This window comes from Bombina bombina, chromosome 1 (genome assembly GCF_027579735.1).
Source record: "Bombina bombina isolate aBomBom1 chromosome 1, aBomBom1.pri, whole genome shotgun sequence".
In the NCBI taxonomy this organism is placed as follows: Eukaryota; Metazoa; Chordata; class Amphibia; order Anura; family Bombinatoridae; genus Bombina; species Bombina bombina.
The window spans coordinates 526,661,433-526,679,121 of record NC_069499.1 but is presented as its reverse complement, the minus strand read 5'-3'; the positions used below and the strand labels follow the sequence as shown (position 1 = coordinate 526,679,121).

General features: G+C 43.3%; 1 protein-coding gene across 1 annotated transcript in view; it reads left to right on the top strand.

The window, feature by feature from the left end:
• The window catches only part of SGO2 (shugoshin 2), a 127,069-nt gene that overhangs the window by 14,460 nt on the left and 94,920 nt on the right, over positions 1-17,689 (top strand). The window lies entirely within an intron of this gene.

Here is a 17,689-nt window from a genome sequence, read left to right as displayed (position 1 = left end):
TATTGGTGAAGGTAGGACCACAGCAGGCTGTGGCAGTTTGTTGTGTCTGTTAAAAAAACGTTTTTTTGATCCGTTTTTGAATTAAGGGGTTAATCATCCATTTGCAAGTGGGTGCAATGCTCTGTTAACTTATTACATACACTGTAAAAATTTTGTTTGATTTACTGCCTTTTTTCACTGTTTTTCAAATTTTGACAATTTGTTTCTCTTAAAGGCACAGTACCGTTTTTTATATTTGCTTGTTAACTTGATTTAAACTGTTTTCCAAGCTTGCTAGTCTCATTGCTAGTCTGTACAAACATGTCTGACATAGAGGAAACTCCTTGTTCATTATGTTTAAAAGCCATAGTGGAACCCCCTCTTAGAATGTGTACCAAATGTACTGATTTCACTTTAAGCAATAAAGATCATATTCTGTCTTTAAAAAATTTTATCACCAGAGGAATCTGACGAGGGGGAAGTTATGCCGACTAACTCTCCCCACGTGTCAGATCCTTTTACTCCCGCTCAAGGGGGTCACGCTCAAATGGCGCCAAGTACATCTAGGGCGCCCATAGCGATTACTTTACAAGACATGGCGGCAGTCATGGATAATACACTGTCAGCGGTATTAGCCAGACTACCTGAATTTAGAGGTAAGCGAGATAGCTCTGGGGTTAGACGAAATGCAGAACATACTGACGCTTTAAGAACCATGTCTGATACTGCCTCACAATATGCAGAAGCTAAGGAAGGAGAGCTTCAGTCTGTGGGTAATGTTTCTGACTCAGGAAAGATGATGCAACCTGATTCTGATATTTCTACATTTAAATTTAAGCTTGAACACCTCCGCTTGTTTCTCAGGGAGGTTTTAGCTGCTCTGAATGACTGTGATACAATTGCAGTGCCAGAGAAATTGTGTAGACTGGATAAATACTATGCAGTGCCGGTGTGTACTGATGTTTTTCCAATACCTAAAAGGTTTACAGAAATTATTAATAAGGAATGGGATAGACCAGGTGTGACGTTCTCTTCCCCTCCTATTTTTAGTAAAATGTTTCCAATAGACGCCACCACACGGGACTTATGACAGACAGTTCCTAAGGTGGAGGGAGCAGTTTCTACTTTTGCTCAGCCCAAGACTGTCTGGAGACCAAACCAGACCTGGGACAAAGGTAAGCAGGCCAAAAAGCCTGCTGCTGCCTCTAAGGCAGCATGAAGGAACGGCCCCCTATCCGGTAACGGATCTAGTAGGGGGCAGACTTTCGCTTTTCGCCCAGGCGTGGGCAAGAGATGTCCAGGATCCCTGGGCGTTGGAAATTATATCCCAGGGATATCTTCTGGACTTCAAAGCTTCCCCCCCAAAAGGGAGATTTCACCTTTCACAATTATCTGCAAACCAGATAAAGAGAGAGGCATTCTTACACTGTGTACGAGACCTCCTAGTTATGGGAGTGATCCATCCAGTTCCAAAGAAGGAACAGGGACAGGGTTTCTACTCAAATCTGTTTGTGGTTCCCAAAAAAGAGGGAACTTTCAGACCAATTTTGGATCTAAAGATCTTAAACAAATTCCTCAGAGTTCCATCATTCAAGATGGTAACTATTCGTACCATCCTACCTATGATCCAGTAGGGTCAATATATGACTACAGTGGATTTAAAGGATGCTTATCTTCACATTCCGATAATAAAGATCTTCATCAGTTTCTCAGGTTTGCCTTTCTAGACAGGCATTACCAGTTTGTAGCTCTTCCATTTGGATTATCTACAGCCCCAAGAATCTTTACGAAGGTTCTAGGGTCGCTTCTAGCGGTCCTAAGGCCGCGGGGCATAGCAGTGGGCACTTATTTAGACGACATCCTGATACAGGCGTCAAACTTCCAAATTGCCAAGTCTCATACGGACGTAGTACTGGCATTTCTGAGATTGCATGGGTGGAAAGTGAACGAGGAAAAGAGTTCTCTATCCCCACTCACAAGAGTTTCCTTCCTAGGGACTCTGAAAGATTCTGTAGAAATTAAAATTTACCTGACGAAGTCCAGGTTATCAAAGCTTCTAAATTCCTGCCGTGTCAGTGGAACGGGGATTACACAGATTTGTCCCCTCTACTAAATCTGGATCAAGAGACCAGGGATCCTCTTCCCTGGTGGCTATCTCGGGTCCATCTGTCCAAAGGTATGACCTTTCGCAGGCCAGATTGGACAATTGTAACAACAGATGCCAGCCTTCTAGGTTGGGGTGCAGTCTGGAACTCCCAGAAGGCTCAGGGATCGTGGACTCAGGAGGAGACACTCCTTCCAATAAATATTCTGGAAGAGCGATTTTCAATGCTCTTCAGGCTTGGCCTCAGCAACTCTGAGGTACATCAGATTTCAGTCGGACAACATCACGACTGTGGCTTACATCAACCATCAAGGGGGAACAAGAAGTTCCCTAGCGATGTTAGAAGTCTCAAAGATAATTCGCTGGGCAGAGACTCACTCTTGCCACCTATCAGCTATCCATATCCCTGGTGTAGAGAACTGGGAGGCGGATTTTTTAAGTCATCAGACTTTTCATCCGGGAGAGTGGGAACTCCATCCGGAGGTGTTTGCACAATTGATTCATCGTTGGGGCAAACCAGAACTGGATCTCATGGCATCTCGCCAGAACGCCAAGCTTCCTTGTTACGGATCCAGGTCCAGGGATCCCAAGGCGACGCTAATAGATGCTCTAGCAGCGCCCTGGTCCTTCAACCTGGCTTATGTGTTTCCACCGTTTCCTCTACTCCCTCGACTGATTGCCAAGGTCAAGCAGGAGAGAGCATCAGTGACTTTGATAGCGCCTGCGTGGCCACGCAGGACCTGGTATGCAGATCTGGTGGACATGTCATCCTTTCCACCATGGACTCTGCCTCTGAGGCAGGACCTTCTATTTTAGGGTCCTTTCAACCATCCAAATCTAATTTCTCTGAGACTGACTGCCTGGAGATTGAACGATTGATTTTATCAAAGCGTGGCTTCTCCGAGTCACTCATTGATACCTTAATACAGGCACGAAAGCCTGTCACCAGTAAAATTTACCATAAAATATGGTGTAAATATCTTTATTGGTGTGAATCCAAGGGTTACTCATGGAGTAAAGTCAGGATTCCCAGGATATTATCCTTTCTCCAAGAAGGTTTGGAAAAAGGATTGTCAGCTAGTTCCTTAAAGGGACAGATTTCTGCTCTGTCTATTCTTTGCACAAGCGTCTGGCAGATGTTCCAGACCTTCAGGCATTTTGTCAGGCTTTATTTAGAATCAAGCCTGTGTTTAAACCTGTTGCTCCACGATGGAGCTTAAATTTGGTTCTTAAGGTTCTTCAAGGAGTTCCGTTTGAACCTCTTCATTCCATAGATATCATCAAACTTTTATCTTGGAAAGTTCTTTTTTTGGTAGCTATTTCCTCGGCTCGCAGAGTCTCCGAGTTATCTGCCTTAAAATGTGATTCTCCTTATCTGATTTTCCATACGGATAAGGTAGTCCTACGTACCAAACCTGGGTTTTTACCTAAGGTGGTATCTAACAAGAATATCAATCAAGAGATTGTTGTTCCATCCTTGTGTCCTAATCCTTCTTCAAAGAAGGAACGTCTATTACACAATCTGGACGTGGTTCATGCTTTAAAGTTTTACTTACAAGCTACTAAAGATTTTCAACAAACATCTGCTTTGTTTGCTGTCTACTCTGGACAGAGGAGAGGTCAAAAGGCTTCGGCAACCTCTCTTTCTTTTTGGCTAAGAAGCATAATCTGCTTAGCCTATGAGACTGCTGGCCAGAAGCCTCCTAAAAGGATTACAGCTCATTCTACTAGAGCTGTGGCTTCCACATGGGCCTTTAAAAATGAGGCTTCCGTTGAACAGATTTGCAAGGCGGCGACTTGGTCTTCACTTCATACTTTTTCAAAATTCTACAAATTTGATACTTTTGCTTCTTCGGAGGCTATTTTTGGGAGAAAGGTTTTACAGGCAGTGGTACCTTCCGTTTAAGTACCTGCCTTGTCCCTCCCTTCATCCGTGTACTTTAGCTTTGGTATTGGTATCCCACAAGTAATGGATGATCCGTGGACTGGATACACCTTACAAGAGAAAACACAATTTATGCTTACCTGATAAATTTATTTCTCTTGTGGTGTATCCAGTCCACGGCCCGCCCTGTCATTTTAAGGCAGGTAATTTTTTTCCATTAAACTACAGTCACCACTGCACCCTATGGTTTCTCCTTTCTCTGCGTGTTTTCGGTCGAATGACTGGATATGGCAGTTAGGGGAGGAGCTATATAACAGCTCTGCTGTGGGTGTCCTCTTGCAACTTCCTGTTGGGAATGAGAATATCCCACAAGTAATGGATGATCCGTGGACTGGATACACCACAAGAGAAATAAATTTATCAGGTAAGCATAAATTGTGTTTTTTGGCTTCTATGAGGGAATAAGTGAACGTGCACACGAGTTCAGCTTTTTGCGCTTATTGGTTTAGTGCGTGAGCGAAAACAGTTTACTTTCAACTCACAATATGAGCGCAACCCGACAAGCTCAAAAAGCTTACTTCTAGAGCAAATGACTAGCGGGAGCGTTAATTAGCCTCCACTTGTAATCTGGCTTTAAATGTATAAATTGAGGAAAGAGGTAGAAAGCCACAAAAATCTTCTTGTAAAAATGCATTACCTTTGTGATTTCAGGATCTGCATTGTATTGTGGTTGAAAGCCAGATTCTGTATGATCAAGAAGATAATTATATGATAAGAAGTGGAAAAAGTATTTTTATATGTGTATTTTAGGTTTTGAAATGACTACTAGTCCCAGAATTGTACTAGATTTTAGTATGCATACAAGCAAGGGATTATGCTTTCCTTTTCTTTTACATTAAATTAATTAGTAAAACTATTGCAGATTCAGCAGTTTACTAAGAATTGGGTGCTAGTGAAGACTAGGAATCCTGCTCATAGCCCATGTACAATTCAACAATAGGTAGTCCACAGCACATTATAATTAAACCATTTTTATTAGAAACAGACTAAAAATAATGCAATGTTTCCGGGAATAATGCATGAATAAGGAGTTTCCTAGAAACATTGCATTATTTTTAGACTATTTCTAATAAAGATGGATTGTTTTATGGTACTGTGGACTACCTATTGTTGAATTGATTGAATTAGTAGCTTTCTCTAGTGATTAGTAGTTTATAGTGATATTACTTTCCTGAGATATGGTGAGTCCACAACGTCATCAATTGCTGTTGGTAATATCACTCCTGGCCAGCAGGAGGAGGCAAAGAGCACCACAGCAAAGCTGTTAAGTGTCACTCCCCTACCCACAATCCCCAGTCATTCTCTTTGCCTCTGTCAATGGAGGAGAGGAAAATTGGATTTGTTTGCTACAAGCAAGTTTTTTTGGTTCTAGCTGTACTCCACGTTAGTCCCTTCAGTAGGGCAGTGGTGGCTTTAAAGCAGTTAGGAAAACACAGTGAGGCCCACCTCACAAGTTCCTAACAGGTTGCTGCCCTAGTTTAGAAAGCCAGAGTAGGTTTACTCTGTTCTTACTTGTTTCACAGGTCTCTGTAAGGAGTGGCATCCTTCCACGCCGTGTGAGCTGTCCCCCTGCCAGACAGCGAGTTGTGCAGGTAAGTGCCTTTTTGTCTTCTGGGGCTAGGAGGCTGGCACTGAAGGGGTTACGCTGTAGAGCTGCCCGGTATCCCTGCAGCAATTATGGGACTAGTATCCTGGGGTAGGATCAATTTTGGCAGTGAGCAGGCACTTTTGTATTGTGACATGGAGACTAGGGGTTAAATCTCTTTGTGGCAATAAGGAGTTAACCCTGTTTTGGCTCATGAATTTCATTGCTTTGTGGCTGCGGTGTATTATGTCTAATACATAGTGACAATCGGAGACGTGCGCAGCTTATTTGTACAGTTTTTTTGTGTGCATATGTCTGCGGTCTCTTGCCGGCTCTGACGTAGCTCTGTCAGGCAGCGGCTTTTCCGATATGACTCTTCCGGGTTTGAAATTTGCGCTCTTTCTTGTGGCGCAGTTTCAATTACCGGTCATGTGACTTGTTTCTCCGCTCCTACAGACTATCGGAGCGGTCGTCTGCAGCTTCTTTTGGTGGAGTCCGGTGTGTACAACTCGATCAAAAGGCAGGTAGGCACCTCAGTCAAGGCTGTTGGTAGTAGTTTGCTGTCTGGTAGTATTTTATTGTCATTCAAATAGCTAGTTGATTGGGAGTCATACTCTATAAGCAGGGAGACAGTAATTTTTGCCTTCAGTCTAAAACGGCTGATAATTTACCTCATTTAAATAAAAGATTAAATGGAGGATTCTGCTATTATGGACAAGTGTCTCCTTTGTTTGGAGAATCTAGTTGGGCCACCATTGCAATTTTGTCTCCTGTATAGAGAGGACTTTGAAAAACAAAGATTACACTTTTTATTTCTGAACAGTCTCTTACGATGATGCTGTTCAGGCAATGCCACAGTTTTTTTGCTCAAGCGTTCCAAGCCTTAGTGTCATGACATACAGTGCCCTGATGTTCCTCTCAGTCTCCTGGAGGAGTTTATTTGCCTGCAGAAATTGCTGCCCAGGTATCTTCAGCGTTATCTGAGGCCTTATCTGCCTTTCCTATGCAAACAGGAAAACACAAGGGGAACATTAGAGGATCAGATGTTAAGGTTTCCGCTCCAACCTCTGCTACTCAGACCTCTCTCATAAGTCTGATGAGGAGGATACGTCGGTATCCTCTGAGGGTGAAATCTCAGATTCAGACAGTATAATTCCTTCATTTGATGCTGAAGTGGTATCCTTCAGATTTAAGCTTGAACACCTTTGTGTATTGTTAAAGGAGGTTTTAGCTACTTTGGACGACTCCGACCCGCCTGTCGCTGTCAACCCTAAGAAATAAAGTAAACTTAATAAATACTTTGATGTTACTTCCTCTGTGGAAGTGTTTCCTCTTACAGACCGTGCAATGGAGATTATTGCACAGGAATGGTAGAAGCCAGGGATTCCATTTTACCCATCTCCTGTTTTTAAAAAGATTTTTCCTGTCGCTGACTCCATTAAAGACACATGTCGTACAGTACCTAAGGTAGAAGGGGAAATCTCTACTCTGGCTAAGAGAACTACTATTCCTATAGAGGATAGCTTCTCTTTTAAGGATCCTATGGACAAACAGCTGGAGACTTATTTGAAGAAGATGTATGTTCATCAAGGCCTTCAGTGGCAACTGGCAGTTTGAATGGCCACGGTGTCCAGTGCGGCATCTTACTGGTTTGATGCTCTGTCTGAGTCTCTTCAGGTTGAGACTCATATGGAGGAAATCCAAGATAGGATTAAGGCTCTCAAGCTAGCCAATTTCTTTATTTCTGATGCCACCATGCAAATTATTAAGCTAGGAGCCAAGATATCTGGCTTTGCTGTGCTGGCCCGCAGGGCTTTGTGGCTGAAATCATGGTCCGCTTTTAGCGCTTCCTTACCAGGGTAAAACTTTGTTTGGCCCTGGCTTGGCAGAAATAATCTCTGACATTACTGGTGGGAAAGGGTCTTTTCTACCACAAGATAAGAAGAATAGATCTAAAGGACATCAAAGTAATTTTCGCACCTTTCGTAACCCCAAAGGAAAGTCTTCCTCTCCCTCTTCTAAGCAGCAACTCTCCAAGTCGTCTTGGAAACCCAATTAGTCTTGGTACAAGGGAAAGCAATCTATGAAGTCCGCAGCTGAGTCAGCATGAAGGAGTTGGTCCAGATCAAGTGGGGGGCAGACTTTCTCTGTTTTATCCAGCTTGGGGTATGAGATGTCCCAGATCCTTGGGCTGTGGAAATAGTGTCTCAGGGTTACAAAATAGAATTCAAGACTTTTCCTCCCAGGGGCAGATTTCTTCTCTCAAGATTATCTGCAGACCAGATAAGAGAGGCATTCTTGAATTGCATTCAGGACCTTTCTTCCCTGGGGATAATGGTTCCTGTTCCAATCTGTTTATGGTTCCCAAAAAAGAGGGAACTTTTCGCCCTATTTTAGACCTAAAGTGTCTAAACAAGTTTCTCAGGGTACCATCCTTCAAGATGGAGACCATTCGGTCCATTCTCTCCTTAGTACAAGAGGGTCAGTTTGACGACCATAGACCTGAAGGATGCGTATCTTCATTTGCCTATTCACAGGGATCATCACAAGTACCTGAGATTCGCCTTTCTAGACAAACACTTTCAGTTTCTTGCTCTTCCGTTTGGCCTTGCCACAGCTCCCAGAATATTTTCAAAGTTTCTGGGGGCTCTCTTGGCAGTGATCAGGGCTCGGGGAATTGCAGTGGCACCTTACCTGGACGACATATTGGTTCAGGCGCCATCTTTTCAACAAGCAAACTCTCATACAGAGACCTTGTTTTTTTCTACGTTCCCACGGCTGGAAAGTGAATCTGGAAAATAGTTCCCTTGTTCCAGCTACAATGGTGGTTTTCTTAGAGACCGTAATAGATTCCCTGTCTATGAAAAATTTTCTGACGTAGTTTGGAAAATCTAAAATTCTCTCCTCTTGCCTCTCTACAGTCTACTGTTCGGCCACCAGTGGCTCAATGTATTGAGGTAATTGGTCTGATGGTTGCTTCCATGGACATCATTCCCTTTGCTTGATTCCATTTGTGAGCACTACAGATATGTATGCTCAGACAATGGAACAGGGACCATTCGGATCTCTCTCACAGGATAGATCTAGATCAGTCGACAAGAGACTCTCTCCCATGGTGGTGCTCTCAGGAGCATCTATCTTAAGGCACATGCTTCTGGAGACCTTCCTGGGTCATTGTAACCACGAACGCCAGCCTGCTGGGCTGGGGAGCAGTCCTGAACTTGTTAAAACCGCAGGGTCTGTGGACATGGGAGGAGTCTCCTCTCCCCATAAATATCTTGGAGTTGAGATCGATTTACAATGCTCTGATAGCGTGGCCTCTCTTGTCCTTAGCCTGGTTTATCAGATTCCAGTCGGACAATATCACCTCTGTGGCTTACATCAACCACCAGGGAGAAACTTGGAGTTCTTTAGCCATGAAGGAGGTGTCTCCGATTATTCAGTGGGCGGAAGCGGACTTTCTAAGCAGGCAGACTTTTAATCCCTGGGAGTGGGCATTCCATCCGGAAGTGTTCCCCAGGTTAACCCTCAAATGGGGGATGCCAGAGTTGGATCTGATGGCATCTCGACAGAACGCCAAGCTTCCGAGGTACAGTTCAAGGTCAAGAGATCCTCAGGCCGCCCTAATAGATGCTCTTGCGGTAACTTGAGTTTTCAGTCTAGCATACCTGTTTCCTCCGTTTGCTCTCCTTCCACTAATCATTGCTCATATCAAACAGGAGAAAGCATCGATAATTCTAATAGCTCCCGTGTGGCCTCGCAGGACCTAGTGAGGATGTCATCTCTTCCTCCTCGAATGCTGCCTCTGAGGAAGGACCTTCTAACTCGGGGTCCATTCCTTCATCCACATCTCGTTTCTCTGAAACTGACTGCTTGGAGATTGAATGCTTAGTTCTGTCGGTCATTGAGACTATGTTTCAGGCTCGCAAGCCTGTTACTAGAAAGATTTATCATAAGATATGGCGTAAATATCTTTATTGGTGTGAATCTAAGGGCTACTCTTGGAGTAGGGTCAGGATTCCTAGGATTTTGTCTTTCCTCCAGGAAGATCTGGAGAAAGGTTTGTCAGACATTTTTCTAAAGGGTCAGATTTTTGCATTATCTGTTTTGTTACATAAGCATCTGGCGGATATGCCAGATGTTCAATCCTTTTGTCTGGCCCTCGTCAGAATCAGGCCTGTCTTTAAGTCTGTTGCTCCTTCTTGGGAGTTTTAACTTGGTTCTTATGATTTTGCAGCAGACTCCATTTGAGCCTTTACATTCCATAGATATTAAGTTGTTATCTTGGAAGGTTTTGTTTCTTGTTGCTATTTCTTCTGCTCGGAGGGTCTCAGAGCTCTCAGCCCTACAGTGTGATTTGCATTATCTTATCTTTCATGCTGATAAGGCGGTTCTTCATACTAAGCTGGGTTTTCTTCCTAAAGTGGTTTCTGGTAGAAATATTAACCAGGAAATCGTTTTTCCTTCTCTATGTCCTAATCCTTCTTCTCATAGGGAACGTTTGTTGCACAACTTGGATGTGAACTACAAGCGACTAAGTATTTTCGTCAGTCCTCTGCCTTGTTAGTTTGCTTCTCTGGAAAGCTTAAGTGTCAGAAGGCTACTGCTACTTCTCTTTCTCTATGGTTGAGAAGTATAATCTGTTTTGCTTATGAGACTGCTTGACAGCAGCCTCCTGAGTGAATAACAGCTCATTCCACTGGGGCTGTTTTGTCTTCTTGGGCTTTCAAAAATGAAGCTTCTGTGGAACAGACTTGCAAGGCTGCAACTTGGTCCTCTCTGCATACTTTTTCCAAATTTGATACTTTTGTCTCGACTGAGGCTTCTTTTGGGAGAGAGGTTCTTCAAGCGGTGGTGCCTTCTGTTTAGGTTGCCTATCTTGGTTTCCCTCCCTAATCATCTGTGTCCTCTAGCTTGGGTATTGGTACCCAACAGTAATTCATGACGTTGTGGACTCACCATATCTTAGGAAAGAAAACAAAATTTATGCTTACCTGATAAATTTCTTTCTTTCCGTATATGGTGAGTCCACGACCCCACCTGTAAATTTAAGACAGTGTTTTTGAATAAACCTCAGGCACCTCTACACCTTTTGTGTTATTCCTTGTTTCCATTTCCCTTCGGTCGAATGACTGGGGATTGTGGGAAGGGGAGTGACACTTAAAGTGAAAATAAATCCTAGCGTTTTACAAACGCTAGGATTTACTATTGAAACAAATAAAGGGCACTTTCATTCATGAAGTATAAGATACTTCATGTAGAAAGCTCCTTTATTTGATTCAATCGATCGCCACTCTTAGCTCCTACAGCAGAGCACGGCTAAAAAAATTTTTGACTAAGAAGTGACGTTTTCACCTCTTAGCCAATAGCAGTGCGGTAAATCCGGCTCCCATGGGCGCCAAGCCGGATTTACCGCACGGCTATTGGCTAAGAGGTGAAAATGTCACTTTTTAGCCGTGGGCGGCTGTAGAAACTAAAAACGGCAAACGAATCAAATAAAGGAGCTTTCTACATGAAGTATCTTATACTTCATGAATAAAAATGCCCTTTTATTTGTTTCAATAGTAAAACCTCGTGTTTGTAAAACGCTGATTTACTTAAATTTTAACAGCTTTGCTGTGTTGCTCTATGCCGCCTCCTGCTGGCCAGGAGTGATATTCCCCACAGTAATTGATGACGTAGTGGAAAGAGAAATTTTTCAGGTAAGCATAAATTTTGTTTTTTTTACAGATTTGCATGTATATTATATCAATATCTTATATCATATCCATATATATATGGCCCTGACAACTTTGGAGATTGATATCTGTGCATGTTTAAAGGGACAGTAAAGTCAAAATTAAACTTTCATGATTCAAATAGAGCATGCCATTTTAAACATCTTTCCAGTTTTCTTCTGTTACCAAATTTGCTTCAGTCTCTTTGAATCTTTTATTGAAGAGTAAAACTAGGTAGGAGCTCAGGAGTGTGCATGTGTCTTTAGTACTCTATGGCAGCAGTGTTTTGCAACATTATTTGTAGCTAAGAGCTCAGAAGTGTGCACATGTCTTTAGTACTCTTTGGCAGCAGTGTTTTTTGTAACATTTATTTGTAGCTTTGTATTCCGATGGTGCAAAACACTGCTGCCATAGAGCACTTAAGACTTGTGCACGCTCCTCAGCTCTTATGAGCCTACCTAGTTTTACTCTTCAATAAAAGATAGCAAAATAACAAAGTAAATTTGATAACCAAAGTAAATTGGAAATGTGTTTAAAATTGCATGCTCTATCTGAATCAGGAAAGTTTAATTTTGACTTGACTGTCCCTTTAAGTGTTTGTTATAGACCAGAACTGCACAAACTGTGGTCCGCAGACAACATCCAGCCCACCAAATTTTTATATATGGACTCCTTTAATACTTTAAAATATAAACATGTATAATTTGTAACACAATTTCTCCAACATTGGTGTGTCCGGTCCACAGCGTCATCCATAACTTGTGGGAATATTCTCTTCCCCAACAGGAAATGGCAAAGAGCACAGCAAAAGCTGTCCATATAGTCCCTCCTAGGCTCCGCCCACCCCAGTCATTCTCTTTGCCGTTGCACAGGCAGCATCTCCACGGAGATGGTGAAGAGTATGTGGTGTTTAGTTGTAATTTTTTTATTCTACTATCAAGAGTTTGTTATTTTAAAATAGTGCTGGTATGTACTATTTACTCTGAAACAGAAAAAGATGAAGAGTTCTGTTTGTGAGAGGAATATGATTTTAGCAGCAGTAACTAAAATCGTTTGCTGTTTCCACATAGGACTGTTGAGATGAAATAACTTCAGTTGGGGGGAAACAGCAGACTTTTCTGCTTAAGGTATGACTAGCCATATTTCTAACAAGACTGTGTAATGCTGGAAGGCTGTCATTTCCCCTCATGGGGACCGGTAAGCCATTTTCTTAGTCTCAAACAGAATAAAGGGCTTAATATGGGCTATGAAACTGGTAGACACTTTTATGGGCAAGATCGATTGCTTTATTTGGGCATTTTATACAGCTTGATGTTGAAATTCACACTTATAAACTTTGGGGAACGTTTTTTTACGTCAGGCACTGGTTTAGACACCTTTCCAGTCAGGAAGGGCCTTCCCTGTAGTAGGCTGAGCCTCATTTTCGCGCCATTATTGCGCAGTTACTTTTGAGAGCAGGACATGCAGCTGCATGTGTGTGGGTCTGAAAGTAGTTGAAAAGGTTCCTAGAAGGCTTCATTTGGTATCGTATTCCCCCCTGGGTTTGGTAAAGTCGCAGCAAAGGCTGTAGCTGGGACTGTAGAGGGGTTAAATCTGTAACCGGCTCCGGTTTCCTCATTTTAAGGGTTAAAGGTCTGAAATTTGGGGTGCAATGCTTTGAATACTTTAAGACACTGTGGTGAAAATTTGAACAATTCCTTCATAGTTTTTCACATATTCAGTAATAAAGTGTGCCCTGTTTAAAATTTAAAGAGACAGTAACGGTTTTGTTTTAAAACGGTTTTTGTACTTTATTGACAAGTTTAAGCCTGTTTAACATGTCTGTGCCTTCAGATAAACTATGTTCTGTATGTATGGAAGCCAATGTGTCTCCCCCTTCAAAATTGTGTGATAATTGTGCCATAGCGGCCAAACAAAGTAAGGACAGTACTGCCACAGATAGTAAAGTTGCCCAAGATGATTCATCAGATTAAGGGAGTAGACATAGTTCTACATCATCTCCTTCTGTGTCTACACCAGTTTTGCCCACGCAGGAGACCCCTAGTACTTCTAGCGCGCCAATGCTTGTTACTATTCAACAATTGACGGCAGTAATGGATAACTCCATAGCAAATATTTTATCCAAAATGCCTGCATTTCAGAGAAAGCGTGATTGCTCTGTTTTAAACACTGTAGAGCAGGAGGGCGCTGATGATAATTGCTCTGTCATACCCTCACACCAATCTGAAGGGGCCATGAGGGAGGTTTTGTCAGATGGGGAAATTTCAGATTCAGGTAGAATTTCTCAACAGGCAGAACCTGATGTTGTGACATTTAAATTTAAATTAGAGCATCTCCGCGCACTGCTTAAGGAGGTGTTATCTACTCTGGATGATTGTGACAACCTGGTAATTCCAGAAAATTTGTGCAAGATGGACAAGTTCCTAGAGGTTCCGGTGCACCCCGACGCTTTTCCTATACCCAAGCGGGTGGCGGACATAGTGAATAAGGAGTGGGAGAATCTCGGCATACCTTTTGTCCCCCCTCCTATATTTAAGAAATAATTTCCTATGGTCGACCCCATAAGGTCGAGGGGGCAGTTTCTACACTAGCCAAGCGCACTACTATTCCTATCGAGGATAATTGTGCTTTCAAAGATCCTATGGATAAAAAATTGGAGGGTTTGCTTAAAAAGATTTTTGTACAGCAAGGTTACCTCCTGCAACCTATTTTGTGCATTATTCCTGTCACTACAGCAGCGTGGTTCTGGTTCGAGGAACTAGAAAAGTCGCTCAGTCGAGAGACTCCGTATGAGGAGGTTATGGACAGAGTTCACGCACTTAAGTTAGCTAATTCCTTTATTTTAGATGCAGCTTTGCAGTTGGCTAGATTAGCGGCGAAAAATTCAGGGTTTGCAATTGTGGCGCGCAGAGCGCTCTCGCTAAAGTCTTGGTCAGCGGATGTATCTTCCAAGACAAAATTGCTTAATATCCCCTTCAAGGGTAAAACTCTTTTTGGGCCAGAATTGAAAGAGATTATCTCAGACATCACTGGGGGTAAGGGCCACGCCCTCCCACAAGATAGGCCTTTCAAAGCCAAGAATAAGTCTAATTTTCGTTCCTTTCGCAATTTCAGGAACGGACCGGCCTCCAACTCTGCAGCCTCTAGACAAGAGGGTAATGCTTCGCAAACCAAACCAGCTTGGAAACCGATGCAAGGCTGGAACAAGGGTAAGCAGGCCAAGAAGCCTGCTGCTGCTAACAAAACAGCATGAAGGAGTAGCCCCCGATCCGGGACCGGATCTAGTAGGGGGCAGACTCTCTCTTCGCTCAGGCTTGGGCAAGAGATGTTCAGGATCCCTGGGCACTAGAAATAGTTTCTCAGGGTTATCTTCTGGAATTCAAGGAACTACCCCCAAGGGGAAGGTTCCACATGCCTCACTTATCTTCAAACCAAATAAAGAGACAGACATTCTTACATTGTGTAGAAGACCTGTTAAAAATGGGAGTGATACACCCAGTTCCAACCGTGGAACAAGGAATGGGGTTTTACTCAAATCTGTTTGTAGTTCCCAAAAAAGAGGGAACTTTCAGACCAATTCTGGATTTAAAGATCCTAAACAAATTTCTCAGAGTGCCATCGTTCAAAATGGAAACCATTCAAACGATTTTACCTACAATCCAGGAGGGTCAATTTATGACTACCGTGGATCTAAAGGATGCGTATCTACATATTCCTATCCACAAAGATCATCATCAGTTCCTAAGGTTTGCCTTTCTGGACAAACATTACCAGTTTGTGGCTCTCCCATTCGGGCTAGCCACTGCTCCAAGGATTTTCACAAAGGTACTCGGGTCCCTTCTAGCGGTTCTAAGACCAAGGGGCATTGCAGTGGCACCTTACTTGGACAACATTCTGATACAAGCGTCGTCTCTTTCAAAGGCAAAGGCTCACACAGACATCGTTCTGGCCTTTCTCAGATCTCACGGATGGAAAGTGAACATAGAAAAGAGTTCCCTGTCTCCGTCGACAAGAGTTCCTTTCTTGGGGACAATAATAGATTCTTTAGAAATGAAGATTTTCCTGACAGATGTCAGAAAGTCAAAACTTCTAAACGCTTGTCAAGTTCTTCATTCTGTTCCACGTCCTTCCATAGCTCAGTGCATGGAAGTAGTAGGGTTGATGGTTGCAGCAATGGACATAGTTCCTTTTGCGCAAATTCATCTAAGACCATTACAACTGTGCATGCTGAAACAGTGGAATGGGGACTATACAGACTTGTCTCCAGTGATTCAAGTAGATCAGAAGACCAGAGACTCACTCCGTTGGTGGCTAACCCAGGACCACCTGTCCCAGGGAATGAGTTTCCGCAGACCAGAGTGGGTCATCGTCACGACCGACGCCAGTCTAGTGGGCTGGGGCGCGGTCTGGGACTCCCTGAAGGCTCAGGGGCTATGGTCTCGGGAAGAGTCTCATCTCCCAATAAACATTCTGGAACAGAGCGATATTCAATGCTCTCAGGGCTTGGCCTCAACTAGCAAAGGCCAGATTCATAAGATTCCAATCAGACAACATGACGACTATTGCTTACATCAATCATCAGGGGGGAACAAGGAGTTCCCTGGCGATGAGAGAAGTGACCAAAATCATAAAATGGGTGGAGGATCACTCCTGCCACCTATCTGCGATCCACATCCCAGGAGTGGAAAACTGGGAGGCGGATTATCTGAGTCGTCAGACATTCCATCCAGGGGAGTGGGAACTCCACCCGGAGATCTTTGCCCAGTTGATTCAATTATGGGGTATTCCAGACATGGATCTGATGGCGTCTTGTCAGAACTTCAAGGTTCCTTGCTACGGGTCCAGATCCAGGGATCCCAAGGCGACTCTAGTGGATGCATTATAGTAGCGCCTTGGACCTTCAACCTAGCCTATGTGTTTCCACCGTTTCCTCTCATTCCCATGCTGGTAGCCAGGATCAAGCAGGAGAGGGCCTCAGTGATCTTGATAGCTCCTGCGTGGCCACGCAGGACTTGGTATGCAGACCTGGTGAATATGTCATCGGCTCCACCATGGAAGCTACCTTTTGAGACAGGATCTTCTAGTACAAGGTCCATTCGAACATCCAAATCTAGTTTCCCTTCAGCTAACGGCTTGGAAATTGAACGCTTGATTTTATCTAAGCGTGGGTTTTCGAATTCTGTAATAGATACTCTGATACAAGCCAGAAAACCTGTAACTAGGAAGATTTACCATAAAATATGGAAAAGATATATCTGTTGGTGTGAATCCAAGGGATTCTCATGGAGTAAGATCAAAATTCCTAGGATCCTTTCCTTTCTCCAAGAAGGTTTGGATAAGGGATTATCAGCGAGTTCTCTAAAGGGACAGATTTCTGCTTTATCTGTCTTATTATACAAACGACTGGCAGCTGTGCCTGATGTTCAAGCTTTTGTTCAGGCTTTGGTCAGGATCAAGCCTGTTTACAGACCTTTGACTCCTCCCTGGAGTCTGAATTTAGTTCTTTCAGTTCTTCAAGGGGTTCCGTTTGAACCTCTACATTCCATAGATATCAAAATGTTATCTTGGAAAGTTCTGTTTTTGGTTGCTATTTCTTCTGCTAGAAGAGTTTCTGAGTTATCTGCTTTGCAGTGTAATCCGCCCTATCTGGTGTTCCATTCAGATAAGGTTGTTTTGCGTACTAAACCTGGTTTCCTTCCAAAGGTTGTTTCCAACAAGAATATTAACCAGGAAATAGTTGTGCCTTCTTTGTGTCCGAATCCAGTTTTAAAGAAGGAACGTTTGTTACACAATCTAGACGTAGTTTGTGCTTTAAAGTTTTATTTAGAAGCAACAAAGGATTTCAGACAAACTTCTTCTCTGTTTGTCGTTTATTCTGGCAAGAGGAGAGGTCAAAAAATCTACTGCTACCTCTCTCCTTTTGGCTGAAAAGCATCATCCGATTGGCTTACGAGACTGCCGGACGGCAGCCTCCTGAACGCGTCACAGCTCACTCTACTAGGGCTGTGGCTTCCACATGGGCCTTCAAGAACGAGGCTTCTGTTGATCAGATATGTAAGGCAGCGACTTGGTCTTCCCTGCACACTTTTGCCAAATTCTACAAATTTGATACTTTTGCTTCTTCGGAGGCTATTTTTGGGAGAAAGGTTTTGCAAGCCGTGGTGCATTCCGTTTAGGCAACCTCATTGGCTCCCTCCCTTCATCCGTGTCCTAAAGCTTTGGTATTGGTTCCCACAAGTTATGGATGACGCCGTGGACCGGACACACCAATGTTGGAGAAAACAGAATTTATGCTTACCTGATAAATTACTTTCTCCAACGGTGTGTCCGGTCCACGGCCCGCCCTGATTTTTTAATCA